The 17,514-nt window shown below is 36.4% G+C and overlaps 1 pseudogene; it reads right to left on the minus strand.

Annotated features, from left to right (window-relative positions):
- Window positions 1-5,633: 5,633 nt before the first annotated feature.
- On the minus strand, window positions 5,634-7,376 carry LOC105304729 (annotated as a pseudogene).
- Between the last annotated feature and the right edge of the window lie 10,138 nt (window positions 7,377-17,514).

Raw genomic sequence — 17,514 nt, forward strand, 5'->3', positions numbered from 1 at the left:
ATGCCCATATTAGAGGCATATGATATCAATGTGATTTCATTACTGGTGATGTTAACTACCATCACTTTCTTAGATAGTGTTTGTAGGATTTTTTTTTTTTTACTGTAAAGTTACTCTTTTTCCTCTTTTTATATGCTATTCTTTGGACATAACACACTAAATTCAGCCCATACTCAAAGCGAGGAAAGATTCAAACTCCATCTCTTGGTGAAGGGAGTGTGTACTTTTGTTATTTGGAGTAATTCTATAGTGAGATTTACCCCTTCTCTTTAATTGATTTATTTATGCCAGGATGGACTCATGAGTATTTATCGGATACTTTAGGTCATAATGTAATAACCACATTTTTGTTGGGTGTTTTTCTTTTTCTTTTTTTTTTTTGGCGAAATTGTTCCAGCTTTGTCCATTGGGAATTCTCAGTTGTTTCATGTGTCACTTTTATGTACCTTCATCCCACTTCCTTGCTATTTAGCACTATAAGATGTTCCAGGTTTATCTTGTATGTTCCCTGCCCAAGCACTGGAAAATGCTATTAGAAATCAAGATCTGGGTGTTGGGGGTGTTCATTACTACTGGGGTGTCACTGCTCCCAGGGCTTCTCAGTGGAGACAGCCATGAAATACATGTCAGGATACTAACCCATGTATATACACATTTATATAGTTATTCCTGCATCTATCCATCTGTGTTGTATATAGATATAGATATATATTGCTAAGCTAATTATGAATTCATACTGATATCTCCAACTCTAATTCGGTACTGCAGAGTTCATCCAACCTTCCCTCTTTGATTACCTATAATTTCCTTCTATGACCATAAAAAACCTGGTTTTCACCATCTACCATCCATTTACTTATTTATTCAACATGAGACATATGTGTAAAGCACATTGAGAATTTTTACTTAACCTGAGTCCTCATGAGAAACAAATTTGCTAATAACTAGAGTACAGTTTTTATGTATGTTTCTTTTTATCTTTAGCGTTACAGTTGCCCTTCAAAACATATTTAGTCAGCTTCTTTTTCTCCCACCTGCCTCAGTGAGGTTATGTCATACATTTGTAACAGAGTTATATTCATTTGTCATAGTGTGTATTCCTTCTGAGATCTCTTGATATTGTGGTTGAATTTCTTTTACTTTGCATATATTAAAGTTTATTCTTTTGATGTACAACTCTATGGTTTTTGACAAATGCATTGATTCATATATCCACCACTCTGGTACCATACAAAGTAGTTCCTTCACCCTAAAATTCTACAGAGAATTTTTTTGATAGAAAACTACTATGAGAAAAAGCACATGGAACAAAATCTTTCCCCCAAAATATTTGGTTCTATCTAATAATGTTAAAGTTTATTTCTATATTTCTAAAAACATTTTTTAAATTTTACAGATACCCTTATTCAACAAGTATTTATAATTGCAAGCTTTTTAAAAAATATTCATGAGTGGGACTATAAGTTACCTCTTATTAGTCTTAAGAGGGTAAACTGTGAGGCCCAAATCTCATCTCTGAGAGAGCAACTCACTGTAGAAAAGAGACTTCTCTATATGATTTAAGATCTTAATGGTTACCTATCATGGGTCTCAGCCCCTCACAGTGTTGGTCATACCTGTCAGCTGAGGAAGAGAGTTCCCACAATATCTAGGTCTTTATTACATTTTAGCGGAGTAATCAAAAGAACCAATCACTCAGGCTCAACTTTGATTTGAATTTGAGATTCATAAGTAATAAGCTTTTCAGCTAACGTCATCCCAATCAGTGTGTAGCTGAAGCTAGAAGTACTGTCCCCGTTACAGAATGTACAGAATATACTGTTTTTATATTTTTCATTTTATTTTTTGTTCTTATTTGCTTCATTGTTGTTGTTTTGTTTGTTCTCCTCAGAGGCCTACAGTTCAATTTCAGGGGCTCGAATTGCTAACGTGGCTACCATTCAGCTGACGGAAGTCCAAGACTACATACAGCACATTAATAGAGAAAGGTGACTCAAATATTATGAAAGACTCTCAAGATGTTAGATCCCAGGTTCTATTGTCAACTAAACCAAATTACCATATACCAAAACAATTATGCTATATACCCCTATTTGTTGAATTGATTTAGTTGTAAATTCTATTTGAGCACCTACTTTGCACCTTCTTAGCTCAATGACTTTGGAAAGTTAACTTCTCTGAACTTAAGTTTCCTGTCTTCTGTTTTAATATGGTTTTTATGAAGAATAATTGAGAAATTACACTTGAATATACTCTATAGTATATGTAAATCAAATTTCCATAGACGGTTGCTTATTAATGGAGTTAAAGAAGCTGCCAAAGCCAGGGAAAAAATAAACATTGTACTTTGAATAAAGGGTAGGACAAGAAACTTCTCAGCCCTCTCCCAACGAAAACATCCAAAACTCCCTAGTTCTTCCAGAACACAGCTTGAGACTAGAGTACTAAGCTCCTTGTGAACCTGGACTATCATACATCCATGTCCGAACTCACTGTCCAGTAAAGAAATAACATATTAAATACTCCATATGGCTCTGAGAACTAAATCTAAAAACCTATACTTCTTATTTTACTGTTGAAGAGACTGAAGTCGATCACAAAAATGGTTAATGTAAATTTATTGTAAATAATTGTAAATAATTTGCAATATGTAAATAAGTATTCATAATATGTAAATTATGGCTATTGTAAATTTACTGCATTATGCTTTTGGCTTACAACATGGTAGAAGGAGCACTGCTGAAGGTTACTGTTGGACTAACAGAAATCACCAAAATTTTTTTGGCCTGCCATTTAGCAGTTAGTCTCCTTTATATTTTTTCCATCTCTGGTCTTTTCCACACCTGTCCTTTTAAGGAATGGCTGCCAGAAGATGTCCTTTTAAAAGTACAGTTTGGCATCTGTCACAACTTTATGCAGTTAAATTCCGTGCATTATTAGGAGACAATTATAATATTGCATAAATGTCATGAGGGCCTACACAGAACTGTCCTATAGAAATTCCATTTTGGGATGAAAATAATTGGTGTTGAAATATTACATTTAAAGGTGCAATTTTGCCTTAATATAATTGTTAGCTTTGCCCACCATCTCATGAAAGGTTGGTAGTGATGTTGTATTGCTCTCTTTTATATACTAATAGGACCAATATTTGCATAAATTAAAATCATAGCATTACTTCCATTTTCTGGGACCTACTCTACCAGCTTGATTTTCACCTATAATCATAACTTTATTTTTCAAATTACTCATTTGACTTTCTATTATTTATCTGTCTATCTTAATCAAGTCCATCCTCTCTCCCTAGAAGACTTTTGCTCCTTCAAATGGCAAATTGTCCATGTAATCTGTTGACTTACTCAGTCCAAAGCAGGTAGAGGTGGTTGCATCTGTCGGGGTTCAAACAGAGAAACAGACACACTGGTGGTGATATACAGGTACGTGGTGACTTATAATAGGGACCTGATAGTATACAATTGTAGGAGCTGGTTAAACAGCCTTCATAAGGCTTTTGCTCTTGCTTCAGGTGCTAGAGCTTGAGGTCAGCACAGCATTCAGTAAAGAGGTTAATGTGAAATGGGGGAAGTAAGGGTAGACTGGAATCCATGAGGAATAGCTGGAACCCATAAGGACAGACTGGAACCCATGCTGATCTTTCACAGCCTCCAAACCTCCAATCTCGGTGATGTGAGGACCCTGCTGGAGAAATGGGAACTCTTTATGAAGCTGTTGAAGCTGAAGGAAGATCTGAGGAGGAGCTGCTGTAGTTATGGGCCTGGCTGCCACTTCACACTAAGATAAGTGACAATGTGCCTCTGCTCCTCCTTCCTGAGCGTAAACTAAATGTGGCTACTACTATACCTTTGCCTTCCAAATCTCCAACCAGGTGCCTCTTGTAGCACAAACAATCTCAGAACCATGCAGGGAACTCTGAAGAAAGTTTTAGTTCACAGTACAGAGCTCCCAGAAAGGCAGACCTACTTCCAAACAGCAGGTGAAGTAAGAATTGAGTAGTTAACTTGCTTTTGCCATTGTTCTCACTGCCACCCAGTGTCACTGGAAATTCCAATTTTTTTTTAAATTATTAATATTGTTGCTAGCATAAATCCCACCAATTGTGCAGGATTGCCCCAAACTTGGGATTCTAGTTTATAACTCTGTTCTCCTTATGCCCTGTTTTAAACCACAGTGCTTAGTTGAGATTCTTTGGATTCTTCTGGGATGTTTAAGGTCCTTTCCTGACAGCAGACCTTGGTAGGGGCATTAAGCAGGAACTCTGATCAAGTAGTTTTCCATTCTAAAGTCTAATCTCATTATGTAAATTTCTCAATCTGCTATCCAGGGGCCAGAGATAATATCCATTTTGAGTGTTATCAAAGAGAAGCCATTGTCAAGGCACAGGATGTTTTATCACATCTTTCTTTACTAATGAACATCTGCAAAGAAGGGTATGTTATACTTAACAGAGATGTTAGGGAAAAGGCAAGCCTCTGCATTCATTTACACAAAAAACAGGTGTAAAACGAAAATATTATGGAATAGTAATTGGACATCCAGCACCCAAAATTTACATTAAATAAGGCTTAGAACAAAATATTAAAAGCAATTAAACTCTTATAAAGAACCAAAGGGAATTTTAAGCAATGTATGGATGTCTAATGAGATATTTCTTCCAAAGATATCACACGGTGATCTGTAAGTATAAACAACTCTTTATTGCAACATGAAGTTATTCTTAAAGTTAATTCAAATATATGTTTTCAAATATTAGGAATTCTTATAGTCCTGGCTGGTATCTTCTAGGAGATGATTGTCCCAAGAGTACTTTCTGGATGGTAATTCTGTGGATGTTCTCAGCCATGAGACTTCAAGAAAATTGAAAGTTCAGAGCAAACAATGTCATGTGATTCAATTTAATTCTTACGAGCCTCCATCGTTTCAAATTAATCAATATTAACATACAGATTCAGAAAATGTGGACAACCCTTTTATTCTAGAAAGATGAATTGTCTTGTTAGGAATTCATCTATCCATCTTTTCTCCCCTTTTCCTTTTCTCTGTGTGTGTGTGAGAATCTGTATGCGTATGCATGTGTGTGTGTGCACATATGTATGTGTGCATGCATGTGTGTATGGACCAGTGTTAGCATTCAAAAAAAAAAGAATGCTAGTTTGTTTTATTTTACTGTACTTTTAAAGAACAAACACATTTCTAAAATTTTTAACTCAAAGAACTTAACCTGAATAATAAACTGCTAAAAATGAAAAAAAAAAAAAGGTGATAGTTTCAGAGTGTCAGAAATGAGAAGATAAGATTCAATAAAGCTATTAATATTTTCTCCAGAATTAGGAACCTTTAGAGGTCAACCATAAGAGACCAAAGGAAAGGAGGCATAAATAAATTACTTATACATTCACTATATATAAAGGATAAAGAAGAGGAATAAAGAAACCAAGGAGAGAAAAAGAATGAGGGAGGAAGAATGTGAGAAAGGAAGGAAGGAAAGTAGAGGAAAGAGATGGAAGATGGTTTTTATTGTGGAAAATAAAAGGCAAATCTATTAGTTAAACTGAATTTCAAACTTAAAGTCTGGCCTGCTGAAGTGACATCTAGCTGGAGCAGGTATGAGGCCTTCAGGATGGCGTGCACTGCACACGTTCTTGGTTCTCTTCCTCCTCCGATGTATCATCCAAATGTGCTTGCATGATTTCAGGATCTCCCCAGTGCCGGTGATGATCTCTCTGTGTCAGGTGATGCATGAGGAACCAAATCATGTGGTCGTCAAACAGGTAAGTACGGTGCATTCTATCTTCATCTCGTTCCCGCTTGTTCTTCTTAACAACATTCTTTAATCCAGTAAGCTCTGTGGTAGCTTTAGCTGTGGGTGCCCAGATCTTGACATCATGGTCTAGGCCACAGGTCGCCATCACAGGTAGGTGAGGGTGGGGCTCAAGACAGTTTATGGTTCCTGTCCTGTCCCCGTTCATGAACTGAATGATCTGGCAAGATGATTTTTCCCAGAGGAAGATGTGCCCACAATCGCTACCGCTCACCACAAACTCACTTCTAGGGCCATAGAAACTGACGCCTTTGACCGTGGCATAATTTCTGTGCCCCTTATATCTCTTAACATACTGGGCTCCATCACAGTGAGAGGAGTTAAAGAGGTAAATATCTTCATCATTGTAACTGGCCAGGAGCTCTGTGCCATCATGGCTGTACATGAGGCAGGTGATGGCTGCTTTGGAATCATGGCCGATCAGGTGATGAGGACAGAATTTCTTAAATACTCCATTATTCTCATTCTCGTCAATTTTCCTCTGGTCATAAATTCTAACAAACTGATCTTGTCCACCCACAGCAAACTGGTAAGTATTCATGGGATTCACAAAGATTGAGTACAGTCCTACTTTCATCTCCTTCTCTTTTGTTACCACCAATTTTGAAGCTGGCTGGCTTCGTCTGAGGTCAATGCCAAAGACAACTGCATCTTCACCTGAAGTTAGGAACTTAAAAGGGGAGTCTGGCTCCAGAGCCATCTTGTGGCAGGCTCCCTTATGCTGGGCCACACACTTGGAAAGATTAAGGTGTGGCAGAGCATTTAGGTCTGTTACCCGTATCTGCCCATCACGGGCACATGTGACCAGGGTGGAATCACCACAGTTGGGAAGGAACTTGGCCTGAAAGACGTTATTTTTGTGACCAGTCTCAAAGTCCAGTACTGGCTGCTTACGCATCCAATCCCAAAGTATCACTCTAAGGTCATCACTGCTACTGGCCAGCAAGGTACCACGCTGGTTAAAGTGCGCGCAATTGACACAACCACCATGGCCTTCAAGCCCATACTGCAGATGGAAACGCTGCACAAAGACTCTTGCCCCACAGGCCTCATATACAAAGCGGGGACTTGAACCCAGCTGCCGCTCTCGAAGAGCAGTAAGGACTTTCCAGCGAGGATGGGGCAGGGCAGATGTCTCTGAGGACATCCAGTCCTCCAGGGCTTGATCCTCATCTGGTAAATAGTTGGGCTCATTACACTGTACCTGGGGCTGTTCTGCTGCAGATTCTTCCACATCTTCCTCTCCTTCCACCTCCTCCTCCCTTTCCAATACTGGATCCTCCTCTATTAAGTGGTCACGTACCAGGTTTTCATCACTGTCTTCCATGCTTGGAGGGATAATGGTTTCGTTTGAATTTTCTGAGTCTGAGCCTTGATTTTCTCTGCTGGCAAGGCTGGGACCATCACCATCTGTGGTATCGTCTCCATCTCTGGTCAAGCTCACGCTCATTTTTTTATCTGAGAATGTCTCGCTCCCGGCCTCTGCTCTAGAACGCTCCTCTGGTGGGCTATCCGTGCCGCTCTCGTTGTCAGACATCTTGAATGATGTTCGTTGTAGTTGGACCGTAGTGGGGAAAAGTTCTAGAAGGCTAGCAAAGGGAGCAGGCCAACTCCACGTGCAGACAGGCCAGCGGATAAAAGGTAGGCCTAGTACCAAGACGCCATTCCAGGTAGGCCAAAAGGGGCGGGGCAATAGCTGGCTGAGGCAGTTAAAAGTATGGGCACTGAGGAGGTTCAAAAGACTTCCAATCCAGGATTTCGCGGTATTTCAGGACTTCTCAGATTTTTCTAGACTCTGAGGCCCAAACCTGCAGCATCTTATATTGTCAGCAGCTGTGCGTGGTGTTTTTTGAAGATTGAAATGTATTTTGTTTTAGAAAACATTTTTATTAGAGAACCGTCGACAAAAGTGATCTTCCTTGGGAAAAATAGTTATCCTAAGATTCTCAGTGCTTTGCTTAAAGATAACGGACAGTATGAAAGGAATAGGCAAACGCAATGAAAGATTGCTAAGGTCCTCATAGCTAGTGAGTTCCTGAAATACAAGCAATGTCTTCAGCCAATCAAACACTTGAGGGAAACCTTGAGAGTTCTAATTAGTAGGAAAAGGATAGGGTTGACAGATGAAATACACGATGCCTAGTTAATTGCATTTTAAATAAAATTAATACTTTTTTAGTATGAGTAGATCTCAAATATTAGACATACTTCTTTAAAATATTATTTATCTGAAATGCAAATTTAACTGTGCATCTATATTTTTGTTACATCAGGCAGGCTTTCTTAGGAGAAGAGTCATTTAATCTCTCAGTGTAATCAAGGCTAAAATAAGTTGGTCAATCTAAAGTAGTCACTGAAATGAGTAACTGCTTCACTAATTTGAAATAGAAGCACAATTTTTTTTTCTTTTTTCTCACCAGAGTCTACTTATTTATTTGGAGTTAATTCATTTTAAAATGCTTAGAGAACACCAACACAATTTTATGAAAAAAATTCTTCTGTGATGTTATAGAACTATCAAAAATTTAAATATCTCCCAAAATATATTAAAGGCTTTTGGGGGGGGGGGCGATGCTTTTAGGAAAAGAAAACAGCTCTTCAGAGACAGTTCATTGTCACTGATGTGTTAACTTCAGAGCTTCTCCAAATGAATTATTTAAGGTGATGTCAGTACATTTTCGAAGGGCTACAATAAACTGCTGACTAAGGATGCCGAAATGAGGAAAACAAGATTTTCCTCAGTAATTGCGAGATCAATGAAAAATGGATTAAACATAGAAGTAGAAAGTCTTCTATTTTTTTAAAAGTCTTCTAAAGAGAGAGAATGGTTCCAAGGCTAATAGTAATGGAAAGACATGTAAAAGAATATTCGTAGTGATTTGTAAAGGATAGCACAGGAACCTGAAACCACCTGAAAGCCTATCAAGAGTAACGTGGATAAATAAATTAGCATAAATGTTTTTGGTGGAATAATGTACAAAAGTGAGGATTAGTGAATTAAAGCTAAATACATCAACATGGGTGAATCTTAATACAATGATGAGCAAAAACACACGTGAGAGAATAGTTAATAATTTCATTTTTATGCAGATCTTTATAGTTTTCATATGTAATAAAGCTATTTAAAAAGGCAAGGAAATAACTGACTCAAAATTCAGGATAATTATTACCTTTGGAGGAGAGCAGAAATTTAAAATCTGTTAGAGACGAAGCTTCAAAAATTCTTGGTAATACTTATAGCTTACCCTGAATACAGGCGTGTTATTAACCTTTTTATTATTTATTGCTTGGCATGTGCATTTATATACCTTTTCCTATGTATGATATCTTGCATAGTAATTGTTTTCAAAGGGATCATTAACAAGGGGTCTTACTCAGCCATAGCCCACAAAAAAAAAAAAAGGAAAACTAGAGCATCAAACCCTATTATGCCCATCTGGCATTGTCCAGGGGAGGAAGCCTTATTAATTGGCTTTGGAAAAATGTCTTGTCCCATTTCAAGAAACAGTTCCAGTGTTAGAGGTTGAATCAGGTTATTTTAATCTGATCCTATTATATTAATTTGACTCTTCCCCCTATATTCTCATTAAGCAAACTTTGACTATGAATTGGCTTTTCATTTAAGTTTTTATTTAAATTTACATTTAATTTAGTTGATCCATTTGGTATATTTCTATTCCTATTTATTCATTCATTCATTTCTGCACCACAAATTTATTTAGAGCTTCTGAATAAACACCATGTGCTATTATAGGCCCTGATAACACAGTGGTGAATAAAAGTGGTAATCCCTTCATTCACGGAGTATATAACATAGTGGGAAAAGACAATAGACAAGTCAATACATAGATCATATGAGGCAGTGATGAATAGTATGGAGAGAAATAAAAGTATGTAAGTAGATATAGAGCGGAGGTTATTTTAGATAGTGCATTCAAGGAAAGTCTCTTTTATGGGATGACATTTAAATAGAGAGCTTATTGAAAAGAGAAATGGAACATGTAAATATCTAGGATAAGAACATTCTCCACAGAATGACATTGAGCGCAAACTCTCTAAAATAGTAGCACGATATGAGTGTTCATGGAACTTCAAAGAAACTGTTGTGACTGAAACAATACAAGAAAGTGTTAGGGAAAGTGTCAGGCAGTGGAATTAGGAGAAGCAAAAGTCAATTAGAGACTTCTTGTCCATTATCATGAATTTTAATTTTTATTTCATTCTGTATGTACTGGAAAACCTTTAGAAGCTTGTGAGCAAGTTAATGGTATTATCTGACTTACTTTTTAAAAAGATAACTGGCTGTTGTGTGGAGAATAGAATGGGGTGGAAAGAGAGAGCAGAAGTACTAAACTATTGCTCTAATCCAGGTGAGAAATTAAGGTGGTTTAAACTAGGATGAGGATAGTGCAGTGGTGAAAACTGGTTGAGGTTTGGAATATATTTTGAAAGTGGAAATTATAGTATTTATTGATGAGTTGAATGTGAATGTGAGGTGGATTAGTCAGGCTACTGGCAAAAAACATATCACTTGGGCAATCTGGAGCAGTTCATAAGTGGGATTTTTACAAAGATGAGAGAAGGCTGTAAAGAAATCACAAGGGAAAGATCAGGACCTCAGGGTTATTATGAACAGGAAGATATTATACCCCTAGGTCTAAAGGCAGGGAAGAGAGAGAATGGTTATCAAAAACCTGAGACAGAAAGAGCAGTGTAGAGAGTCTGACCTGACGGAAGCTGTCATTAGCCATCCTTCAGTAAACTCATAAGGAGGAAGCCAGGGAGACAAATGCCCCAGATTCATTCTCTTCTCTCTGCCCTCTTGCTGGTACTTCCCATTGAGTCATACGAAGAAGGTACAAATTGTATTCGGTAACTTTACTGAATTTATTAGTTCTAAGAGTTAGATTTTGGTGTGTGTGTGTGTGTAGTCTTTAGAGTTTTCCATATATAAGATCATGTCATCTGCAAACAGATCATTTTATTTCTCTCTTTGCAATTTAGATGGCATTTATTTATTTATTTATTTATTTATCGCCTAATTTCTCTAGCTAGCAGTTCTAGTACTGTGTTGAACAGAAGTGTGGAGAACAGGCATCCTTTCCTTTTTCTTGATATTAAAGAGAAAGCTTTCAGTTTTTCACTGTTGAGTATGCTGTTAGCTGTGGGCTTGTCATATATGGCCTTTAATATGTTGAGGTAAATTTCTTCTATACTTAATTTTTATCATGAAAAGGTATTAAATTTTGTCAAATGGCTTTTTTTTTTTGCATCTATTGCAATGATTGTATAATTTTTATCCTTCATTCTGTTAATATGGTGTATCCCTTTGACTGGTTTGCTTATGTTAAACCATCCTTGTATCTCAGGGATAAATTCCAGATGGTCATGGTGTATTTTCCTTTTAATGTGCTACTGAATTTGGTTTGCTAGTTTTTGGTTGAGGATTTCTGCATCTATATTCATTGGGAATATCAGCCTACAGTTTTCTCGTAGTGTCTTTGCCTGAATTTGATATCAAGGTAACTAATAATGAATTATTCAAAAAGAAACTAAGAAAACAATCCCATTTACGTAGCACCAAAAAGAATAAAATACTTAAGAATAAACTTAACCAAGGAGATAAAAGACTTGAACAATGAAAACTACGAAACACTGATGAAAGAAATTAAACAAGACACAAATAAATGGAAAGGCATCCAGTATCAATGGGCAAGAAGACTTAATATTATTAAAATGTCCATAGTACCCAAAGTAATCTGCAGAGTCAATGCAATCTCTATCAAAATTATTCCAACAGTCTTTTTTTCAGAAACAAAAAAGCCAAACCTCAAATTCATATGAAGCTGAAATGGGAAGTTCTGCTGTGCAACATTGGACTTACAGTTAACAATACTGTACTGTGCACCTAAAAATTTGTCACTGGGGTGGATTTTATGTTAAATGTTCTTACCAAAGTAAAAAATACAGAAATAAAATTTTTAATTAAAAAAATTTTAAGGAAAGAAGGGAAGAGAATAAATCTAGATGGGCAAATGTAAGCTATTCAGTCCCTGGAGGATAAAGGAATCAATGATAACTCCTAAGTGTTTGCTAGGAGCAGTGGGTGAATGGTAGTAAAATGGACAAAAATGAAGGCTAGGGATAGGGATGGAGAAATCAAAAGTTCTGTTTTATTTCTATCAAGTATAAAAATGCCCACTTGATACTGAGAAAACAGAAATATTGAGTTGACAAATGGATACAGATGTCTGGTGTTTATAGGAGAGGTTGTAAATATAGATATAAATTTGGAAGTCATTAGCCACTGGGAATAAAGGAAATCACCTAAGGAGTGAGTATATAGTGAGAAGAGCAGAGATATGAGGATTGGGCACTGGAACATTCAAATATTTATTTTAGGAAGAGAAAGAAAATATAAGCATGTGGAGCAGAAAGACTGGCCACTTACAGAGGATAAAAACGTGAGAATATGAAGACGGTGTAGAAACTATTTTACAAAGGAAGGAGTGATCACCTGTGCCAATTATTGCTGAGAGGTTAAGATAAGGCCTGAGAACTGACCATTGGATTTGGTAACAGGGAGGTAACAAGTGACTTGTTAGAACTGTTTTCGTAGTGCTTGTGAGAACAAATGCTTTGCTAGGAAAGTTTGGGAAGAGAAAGAAGAGAGAAGAAATGAAGACAGTGAGTAGAGATAACTCTTAGAGGTGTTTTGTTGCATAAGGGAGACAAGAATTGAAGTGATAGCTACAAGGGGAAATGCAGTCAGAATAATTTTTTTAAACTGGATTTTCACAAGATGTTACCTGCTGATGACAATGATTTAGTAGTAAGGGTAAAATCTGTTAATGCAAGAGAGAGAGAAGTTTCAGAAAGAAAGTCTTGAATAGGGGAGAGGGTATAGGACTCAATGCCCAGGCAGAAGAATTGTAGCAGGAGAGAAGACAAAATATTTAGCCCAGAGGCAAGTAGGTTGTTAGATTTGGTGGTGAAGAATGTGTATACTCTCTTCTCATTGCTTCCACTCTCTCAGTGAATAAAGAAGGAAGGATATTAGTTACGAATGAGGAAGATGGAAGCTGTGCTGGATCTTTGAGGCAGAAGAAGGTGGAGAATAGTCAACTCAGAGAATGGGAGAATGAGTGCAATAGAAGAATGGAGACTTGTTGCCATAAAAGTAAACTGAGACAGTGTGGTTATTTGTTTTTCTCTATTTCAGATATTTGAGGACAGGAGTGGAATAGGCAAATACCCAAATTCAACTAAATTCCGAATTCTTTTGCTAGTTGAGGATAATGGAGAGTTTGGGGCAAAAGAGCTTAGATTCTACATAATGAAATTTTTATAATAAGGAACCATGGAATTTAACCATAAAAAAGGTAATTAAAGACAAAAGGGGGAAGATAAAGGGGACAAATTTGATGGGGTCAGTGGATTGGAGGTCCCAGTGGAGGCAACTTTTGCTGCGATCAGCAAGTGTGTTCAAACAGAAAGGAACTAAAGTTCATTTTTGCTTCACTACCTTACGGCCTGTAAGTATATATGAAGCTTAGGAGGACAAGATGACCCAGAACACTATCATCTGTACCCAAGCTATTAAAGCAAAAGCAATTTGATTAAAAGATTAAAGTAATTCACTCTAAGACATGGCTGACTGATAAGCTTAATTTTCCCAGAAGCTATTTCCTTCATCTAAGAGGAACTTCCTACTCTACAAGAGATATTTTTTTAGAAGAAACCTTCCAGAGCCATTTGAATATCTCAGGACATTGCTATAACTACTTTTTTTTTTTTTTTAATTTAAGGACTGGAGATAGAACCATCTACCTTTGTCTATTAGAGTGGTTTTAAAGCTGACTAATGCAGTGGTTTTGAAACTATTACCCTGATTTTTATTTTCCCCATCCCCCACCCCCTCCCTTTTGGCAACCATCAGCTTGTTCTCTATAACTACTGGATTTGTTTCTGTTTTGTTTTGCTTGTTCATTTGTTTTATTTTGTTTTAGATTCCACTTATAAGTGAAATCATATGCTATTTTTCTTTCTCTATATATACTGTAACTATTCTTACAGACCAGCAGTATGGCAGCCTCAAACTGAAAGCAACAATCAAAGAGGGGCCTTTATCTGATTGCCTCAGTGAGTTTGGGGATTCAAGAGACAATCGTTTCTAAAGTGCTATATTACCTCCCTTATGTAATAGGCTTGTCTTGTTTTCTGCCTTCATAGAAATAACACCCTACTGAGGGAGACAGACTTGTAAACTAGTAATTATCATGAAGTGAAATGCATACTAAAATTAGTAGAAATTTTTCTGTGAAGATTTCATAAGGTGTTAGCAAAACTTACATTTAAATGCACTTCCTAGATTTTAGAAATAACCTATTCAAATTTCTAGGAAGCTCAAAAACTTCAGGATGCCATTTGGAATCAAAAGAGGAAAAAATATTCTCTATATTCTAGAACAATTTCCATTATAAACAAATAATTAAAATAGCAAAATGTATGCTAGTTGAATTATTAACAGAGGGTCCTATAAAAGTAGAGTGACAGAGAAACTGTTTTGGGGTAGACAAAGGGCTTTGATGGGTTTCCAGGAAAGATGTTTGAGTGTAACATTCAAGGAAGAGCAACAGAGCAGCATGCAGCAAGCTAACAGGAATTCTCTTCTGGGTCCTTGTGTATGCACGCCCACGTTCCCCTGCCTCATCCTCATTCAGCCTCAGTCCCTTTTCTCTGTGGGGCCTGGAAGGGCGGGAAACAGTCGGAGATTAACACATTGTCTGTGACTAGAGGGAGGAGACAGCATGACATATTCTGGGAAATGGAAAGTCTTGGTATGATTAGAGCACGGAGTAAGTGTAAACAGCAGTATGAGACAAGGCCAGCATTTAACAGAATGCTTTTTTGCAGCAGTTCTCAAACTTTTTGGTCTCAGGACCCCTTGGCATTCTTAAAAATTATTGAGAATCCCAAAGTACTTGTATTTATGTGATTTACACCTACTGATATTTGCCACACTAAAAATTAAAGCTGAGAAATATTTAAATATTTATTAACTCATTTGTTTAAAACAAGAATAATAAATCCATTACGTGGTAACAGAAATAATATATTTTTGTAAAAGATAATTAATTTACCCCCAAAAAACAAACAATTTAATGAGAAGATTGGCATTGTTCACAATATTGCATTTTTTTTATTGTCTGGTTTAATAGAAGACATCTGGATTCTCATATCTGCTTCTTCAAGCAATCTGTTGCAATATCACAAGTAATGCAGTGTCTGGGAAACTCGACTGTACATTTGTGAGAAAACGAGGGTGAAAAAACAAAAAACATTTTAAGATTATCGTGAACATAATTTTGACCTTTCAGATCCACTGAAAGGGTCTCATGGACCTCCTGTCCCTCCCCATGAGTCCCCAAGCACACTTTAAGAACTGCTACTTTCTTATAAAAACATACAGAGAACAAGTTGGATTTTATCTAGTAGGTGATGCATAGATAATTAAATAATTTAAGCAAGGATTGGATTTGCATTTTATAATGGTTACTCTCAGGGTGGGGAAATCATTGGATAGAGGCAAGGTTAGATGTTTGGAAACTAAATTTGAACAATTTTAGAAATAGAAATTTCACATTCTATCCAAAAGGACTGTTTTACAAACATATATATAATAACGTTGATTCTTTTTTTATGTGTCTGGTTTCCTCTACTCAAGAGTAAGTTACTTGAAAATAGATACTGCTTTTCACTTATCTTTATAATTACAGCTTTTGGTAGAGAGTACAGAGTGAACACCAAATAGTGATTCATTGAAAACAAATGAAAGAACCAACTAAATGGATTCAGAATATTGCAGACAGATGACAATCTAGCCTTTAATTTAACGGCAAGGGCAACACAGATGGAATAGATTCAAGAGATGGAATGAATTCACTGTTGACAGACTGGAAATGCTGTTGACCTACTTACTGGATAAGGACTGTGAAAGAAAGATAAGGCATACCATTATTTTGGTCATCTACCTTATGTGACCCTGACTCAGGGAGAATAGTACAGACAGAATGGGGTGGGATTTGAAGGGGCGATTTCCAGTTTCATTTTGAATATTATGAATTTCAGATGTGGAATTTGAACCTCTGCTAGCACCTTAGGCAGTTTTAAAGTTACATAGTATCTTGTCTAATTAAGCCAAAACCACAGAATATTTCAATATTTGTTTTCAATGCTTTAATATTTTAGGATTTTAATACTTTTGATGTTTTAGTGTTTATTTTTAATGTCTTAGTATTTTAAATATTTAATCAGAATCCTCAGATTTTTGCTGTCCTAAATTTCCAATTCTATTAGTGGGTGCCGAGTTACTGCCAATCAAGTGGGATTAATTTGGCAGTTGCTCTGTGACTTGTAATCAAATTCACTCCTTCTGAGTTCCATCCATAATGTAGGAAGTTGACTTACCCCTACAAGTCTGTGAAGGAATCTGCTGACCCCACTCTTAATGTGAATGTGCAGTAGAAAGTAGGAGACATAGCATTTGACTTATTCATAGAAACTGACCAAGTCTTCTGTCACCATCCTCTTATTTCACAAGTCTCGAGTAGGGTTGATGACATATTTGAAAAGATGCCTAACAGCAAGCATGGATTCTCATAATTCACAATTCATTAAATAGACACCGTGTGATTGAAAATAAAGAAGTATTATGCAAAAAAATGTGTTGCGAACAACTTAAAATGAGTTCAGAAGGCAGCAGAACAATCTGGCTTCATGTTTTCAAGAGAGTAGCCCCAATAGACAGGAAAGAACACTTTAAATACTAAAGGGATTCAGTTCTCATGTCCTTTTTTTTGCCACTCATCTTTCCATCTGGCCAAAGTTGCGATTTTATCCAATACTTCCCTATTTAGTGCCATCCTGTCTTTACATTTTGTTTCCAATCTACTCTGCAAGCCTAATTGTTGCCCTGTCCCAGGAGGATGCGAATAATTTTAAAGTTAGAAAGAGAAGCATCTGCACAGATAGAAAATAGCAGTCATTTCATTATAATTAGTCTATTTGTCTTTTTTTATTTATGCCAAAAATGTATCACTATCTCTAAAGAACAAATGACTACCACCTGTCTTAAAAGCTGAATGCAGCCCCCAACTCTAATTATTTTCATTGCTTCAAATTAAGAAAAAATGTTTGCGAAAGTTTGGGCTCTTGACATATATCACACATTTCTATTGGTTGAATAATTCAGTGAGTTATAGAAACTGTACCATTCAAGAAAAATAAAAATATAATTTTGAAAACTAAATTGTCTTTGATTTTCATTAGCTGTTAGTTGTGCATTTAATAAAGCACACAGTGAGCATAGAAACTGAATATTCATGTATCTCACTAGAGATATCGATATATTTAAATAAGGCGGAGAACATTATTTCTAAGGGTATATAAAATGGATAGTCATGATAATGTGTGAAACAAAGCTATAAAACTAAAATATGAAAAGATTCTTGTATAATAGAATGGAATTTTTATCACCACCCTAGAGAATTAAGCACATTAAATTTAAAAGTAAACAAAGGTCTATTTTATTAAGCATATTATTGGGAGTAGTGCCACTATTTCTTTCTTTCTCTCTTCATTTACATGCAGAAGGAAATTTTTGCTCTTCTCCA

Source organism: Pteropus vampyrus, unplaced genomic scaffold, assembly GCF_000151845.1.
Source record: "Pteropus vampyrus isolate Shadow unplaced genomic scaffold, Pvam_2.0 Scaffold351, whole genome shotgun sequence".
NCBI lineage: Eukaryota > Metazoa > Chordata > Mammalia > Chiroptera > Pteropodidae > Pteropus > Pteropus vampyrus.